Genomic DNA, 6000 nt, shown 5'->3' on the forward strand with positions numbered 1-6000 from the left:
TTCACAGTGTTTATTATTAAAAAAAAAAAGATGGCTTATATGAACCAATGATCGGAGTGTTACAAAGCAAGGATTTTGAGGCCGGGCATAGTGGCTCGTGCCTGTAATCTCAGCACTTTGAGAGGCCGAGGCAGGCGGATCACCTGAGTTCAGGAGTTTGAGACCAGCCTGGCCAACATGGCGAAACCCCATCTCTACTAAAAATACAAAAATTATCTGGGTGTGGTGGTGCGTGCCTGTAATCCCAGCTACTCGTGAGGCTGAGGTAGGAGAACTGCTTGAACCCAGGAGGTGGAGGTTGCAGTGAGCTGTGATTGGGCCACTGCATTCCAGCCTGGGAGACAGAGTGAGACTCCATCTCAAAAAAAAAAAAAAAAAGGATTTTGAACTCAATAAATATTAAAACATCAAATTAACATATTAACATTCTAAGGGAGAAAAATCATATGATCATCTTAATAGATGCAGGAAATCATTTGTTAGACGTCACCATCCATTTGTGACTAAAGGAAAAAGCAAACAAATTAGGAATACAAGGCAATTTACTTAAACCTGGCAAGGGGTATCTACAGACAACAATACTGCAGACATCAAACATCACTCTTAATGGTGCAAGTTCATAGCATTCCCAAGACTGAGGAACTTGTCAAGGATGGCTACTACCAATTCTGTTGGTCATCATACTGGAGCTAGCCCACATAGTCAATAAAGAAATTAAAGATATTAGGACTGGGGGCAAATAACAAAACTCCTCCATAGATGATTTGATTATCTACATGGAACATCCAAAAGAACCGTATACATATTTACTTTTTTTTTTTCTCAGACAGCATCTTGCTCCGTTGCCCAGGCTGGAGTGGAGTGGCACAAACATGGCCTCACTACAGCCTCCATCTCTTGGGCTCAAGTGATCCTCCTGCCTCAGCCTCCAGAGTACCTGGGACCACAGGCACACCACTATGCTTGACACATTTTTCAATTTTTTTGTAGAGATGGGGTCTCGGCGTGTTTCCCAGACTGAAAATATTTTTTAGAGATAAGAATTTGGAAAGTTAGTTGGATATGAAAACCACTACTGACCATCCTCAACCTACAATGGTTTGACTTAGTTTTTTGACATTATAATGGGTTTATTGTGGTATTAAATGCATTTTTGACTCATGATATTTTCACATTACTTTGGGTTTATCAGGACATAACCCCATTGTAATTCAATTGTATGTAGTCTGTATACAAAAATCAGTTGCATTTTAATATACCAGCAGATATCAGTTAAAAATGAAAATTTAAAAATATACCATTTACAATAGCATAGAAAAATATGAAATACATAGGAATGAGTTTAAAAAGCTATACACACATGTACACATGAGCACATAGCATAATGGAAATGACTAATAAATTCAATTGCATTAATATGAAGAATTTCTTTTCTCTAAATCTACCATAAAGGCACAAGTCACAAACTAGGTGAAGATAATTGCAAATTATATAACTGACAAAAACTCATACCTAATATACAAAAATATTTCCTACAAAAAAAAGAAAAAAGAAATCCAATAGACAAATGAAGAAAGCATGAGAACAAGTACTTCATAAAAGAGAAACTTGAATGTCCAATAAACAGGAAAAAATGTTCACCTCATTATTAATCAGGAAATTCATATTAAACTACAATAAGAAATTTATATTCCCACCACACTGGCAAATATAAAGTGTGATCATATCTGGGGTTAAGAATGTGAGTCTTAAGCACTTACTGGTGAGAATGTAAATTGGTTCAACTACTTTGGAGACTCATGTGACATTACTTAGTAAATTTAAATGTGTGTTCATCCTAAGATCCAGTGGTTCTACTTCTAGATATTTAAAGTAGAGAAAATCTTACACATATGCACAAGAAGACAAGTGTGAGGATATTCATAACAGCCCTAAAATGAAAATAACTCCAGTATTTATCATCAGTAGAATTCATAATTAATTGTGTTTATATGATACGGCAATAAAAAGATCTGCAGCTACATGCAGCAACATGGATGACTTTTACAGACAACTGTGCAAAATAAGCAGGCTACAAAAGAATAATTCCATATGATTTCATTTAAATAAAATTAAAGACCTGACAAAGCTAAGCAATGTATTTTTAGGGTGTACATAGTGGAATGATTATGAAGGAGGGGCATCAAAATCAGGATAGTGGCTTACCTTCATGAGGGAGGAAGGGTATGTGATTGGAAGAGGGCTACGCAGGAAGTTTCTAAGGTTTTGGCAATATTTCCTTCACACTAAAAATGTGTTTACCCATGTGTTTGCTTTATTATCTTTATCCTTTAAAATACACATGTGCTTTATTTCCATAGTTATTTATTTTACAATAAAAATACAATTACGTAGTCCCAGCTACTTGGGAAGCTGAGGCAGGAGGATCATTTGAATGCTGGAATTCAAGGTCAGCCTGGGCAATATAGCAAGACCCTGTCTCTAAAAAATAAATGAAAAATAAATTTAAAAGTTTCAATGTGATAATGTATGAAGAACTTAACGGCATGGCGCATAGAAAATACTCAATAAATATTTATTATTGTTTTGTTATTAATATCAAAATGTTTCACTCTATATCTAGTTATAGCTGCAGCCCATACATTTTTCAGGTACTGCTTTTATTTAGCTTGAAGTCTTTAACAAATTTCCCTCCTGCTTTAAAACAAGTATTATTTAGTAGACTATTTTAGTTTTCAGGCATATAGGATTGTTCAATCAATCTCTCTCTTTGTCTTATAATAGTGCTGCATTAGACTCAGAAGATGTGGTCTGTATGAAGGTAATTTTTCTGACAGTTATTGAATAAATTTATTTGTAGCTTGAGAAAAGAAAATGTACTTAGATGAATAAAAAATACCTTTGTTGAAATTCCTGCAGTGAAAATAATTTCAGTATTGTAATTCTGTAACTCTCTACTCTTCCTTTCTCTATTAGTCTTGATTTTAGTATCTCTATTTTTGAAAACCCAAGCCTTCTTAGTATCGTAACCATGATGATACTATATAAAAGACTATGATTTTGTGTTTATGTGTATTGTTTAGTATTGATTTATACCACCACCAGCAGTGTAAGAGAGTGTCCGTTTCCTTGTCCCTGGTGAGCAGCATTGGATAATATTTAAAAATAATTTCTGGCAATTGGATTTTTTTTCTGTTACATTTATTCCTTTACTTGTTAGTAAACTTTAATTTCTTGAATATATATATATATATAGTCCAATTTTCATTCTATGTGAATATTTATATACTTTACTAATTTTCTATTGTGAGAGTAGTGTTTTTGGTTTATTTTTTTCAAAAATTAATTTGTAAAACCAGTTTATATATTTAGGATGGTATCATTCCTTGTTGCAATTTTCTTCTCCCCAGTTTGGAACTGGCTTTAAAATTTCAACTTATTCTTTTTTACCTATCGTCTTTTCTTCCTCTTCTTCAGGAGCAAATATTCCCAGCCTTTTCTTCTTCTTTCATGTAGAGCAGTTTAGTCTTCTTTTATTGCAGGGGGAAGATGGTCATTTGGCCGTGATGATGTGGCCCCGATTGCAGAATTGAGTTGAAGGCCGAAGCATGTGAGCTCTGATCCTTGCCAGTTCCGTAAGTCAACAAATAACACATCCATTTAGACAGCTTCCAGACAACAGATAGCTGTGAAATATAATCTCCTTTATGATACAATAGTGATCCTAAATTTAAGTATGTCAAGCATTTATAACCTTCTGACTCCTTGCAAAATTTTATCTCAAGTGATTTCAATATACTGTGCATACTTTATCAGGCAATCCAAAGGTAAACATCTATCTGTAGTGAAAGCATAACACTGACGTTTGTCAAAGGTCAAAGATTCAGAGATTTAACTTATTAATAAATCTATAAGCTGTTAGTATTTTTATACTGTGGTGGTAAGAAAATTTGCAGGATTTTTAAAAACATGTTTTAGTTCTTACCAAGAGTTCCTAAGTACATTGTTTTTCTAGTAAAATCCAGTTTGTTCCAAATTTTTGACTGAGAAAAGCTAAATCTTTTCTTTTTGGGAAGAAAAGTTCAGTTTTTAAGGAGCTCTAGTCCTAAAAATATCAAGGATAGAGGCTTAGGAATTATGTAAGCCTCCACAGACTTCCCCACATTCCCCAAACTACTTAAGATGATCCCCAGATAGGACCAGCCCTAAATGAGCCCTGGAAATAGGGAAGAAGGCTATCTGTATGCCTCAGTACTAGGGACCATCTACTTACTGTCACACAGGAGGCGTTATGCTGAAAGGGGACATTAGAACTGGCCTGCAATGTTGCTTTTTCAAAACTATCGGCGGGTGCAGTGGCTCATGCCTGTAATCCCAGCCCTTTGGGAGGCAGAAGCAGGCAGATGGCTTGAGTCCAGGAGGTGGAGGCCAGCCTGGGAAACATGGTGAAACCCCATCTCTACAAAAAATAAAAAAATTTTGCCGGGTGTGGTTGTGCGCACCTGTAGTCCCAACTACTTGGGAGGCTGAGGTCGGAGGATCACTTGAACTTGGGAGGCAGAGGTTGCAGTGAGCCGAGATCGTGTTGCTGCATTCCAGCCTGGGTGAGAGAGAGACACCCTATCTCGAAAAACAAAACAAAACAAAACGAAACAAAAAAACAGATCCCTAAGAAATAAATAGAAGAAATTATGGGAGAACCTAATGATAACCCTTCATTTAGAGCAAGGGTGTCCAATCTTTTGGCTTTCCTGGGCCACATTGGAAGAATTGTCTTGGGCCACACATAAAATACGCTAATACTGATGTTAGCTGATGAGCTAAAAAAAAAAATTGCAAAAAAATCTCATTATATTTTAAGAAAGTTTATGAATTTGTGTTGGGCTACATTTAACGCCGTTCTGGGCCACAGGTTGGACACGTTTGATTTAGAGGGATGAGAGCTAGAGGTGGGGTGGGCTTGGGACAGAAAGTGAGCTCTCTCTGCTGTGAATCAGCAGCATCTGAAGCAGTGGGCTGGGAGACCCCAGGGTAAGTGTGGCCACATTAAGTAGTAGTCTGTGGCAATGGGGCTTCTGACATACCACTGGGCTTTTGCATGGTGCAGTGGCTAGTGGCCCAGAAAGGAGAAAGGGTCACATAATAATTGCCATAGAACACTTATTTAACAAATGCTGATGTAGCCTTTATTACCTCCCAGGGATTGTTTTAAATTATTGGTTCTTAACTGGAGGTGGTTTTGCTCCCCAGGGGACATTTGGAAATGTCTGGAGATATTTTTGTTGGCACAACTGGGAGGAGACTGCTACTGGCATCTAGTACGTTAGAGACCAAGGATTCTACTGAACATTCTAAAATGCACAGGATAGTCCCCACAACAGATTATCAGTCCCCAAATACAGTGTCAAGATTACAAACCCTGTTTCAAATATTTAATAAATATTAACTCATTTAATCTTCATAGCAACCCTGTGAAAGCTGCTCATTTTTCAGGTAAGGAAATGGAGGCAGATAAATAACTTGCCCAGTGTCATATCTGATGGAGACTCCAGGCCAAAGGGAAATATGCATGTTTGAAAAATGCAAACATTCTAGAGAAGAGCAATTACATTACTACTAGCCTAAATAAAATTTAAGGTGAAATGATTTACAGACGGTAATTTTTTAACAAAAAGGCATAATTCACAATGAAAATAGTTATAAAACTTTGGACACTAAATAGTATAACCCTGAAATATATAAAACAAAATCTGTTAGAATGTAAGGAGTAATTTAAATACAGTGCTAGCTTTTTTTTTTTTTTTTTTTTTTTTTTTTTTTGAGGTGGAGTCTTGCTCCATCGCCCAGGCTGGAGTACTGTGGTGCGATCTCGACTCACTGCAAGCTCCGCCTCCTGGGTTCGTGTCATTCTCCTGCCTCAGTCTCCCGAGTAGCTAGGACTACAGGCGCCTGCCACCACGCCCGGCTAATTTTTTGTGTATTTTTAGTAGAGACAGGGTT

The 6000-nt window shown here is 36.7% G+C and overlaps 1 protein-coding gene across 1 annotated transcript in view; it reads left to right on the top strand.

Moving 5' to 3' along the window:
- The window catches only part of REXO2 (RNA exonuclease 2), a 29571-nt gene extending 23885 nt beyond the window's left edge, over positions 1-5686 (top strand). The window contains exons 8-9 of the transcript XR_004250310.2: positions 3543-3635; positions 5251-5686. The gene's annotated coding sequence lies outside the window, so the exon portion shown is untranslated. The remainder of the gene's footprint in view (positions 1-3542; positions 3636-5250) is intronic.
- The last annotated feature ends 314 nt before the right edge of the window (positions 5687-6000 follow it).

The sequence above is a fragment of the Hylobates moloch genome, unplaced genomic scaffold, assembly GCF_009828535.3.
Source record: "Hylobates moloch isolate HMO894 unplaced genomic scaffold, HMol_V3 SCAFFOLD_11, whole genome shotgun sequence".
NCBI lineage: Eukaryota > Metazoa > Chordata > Mammalia > Primates > Hylobatidae > Hylobates > Hylobates moloch.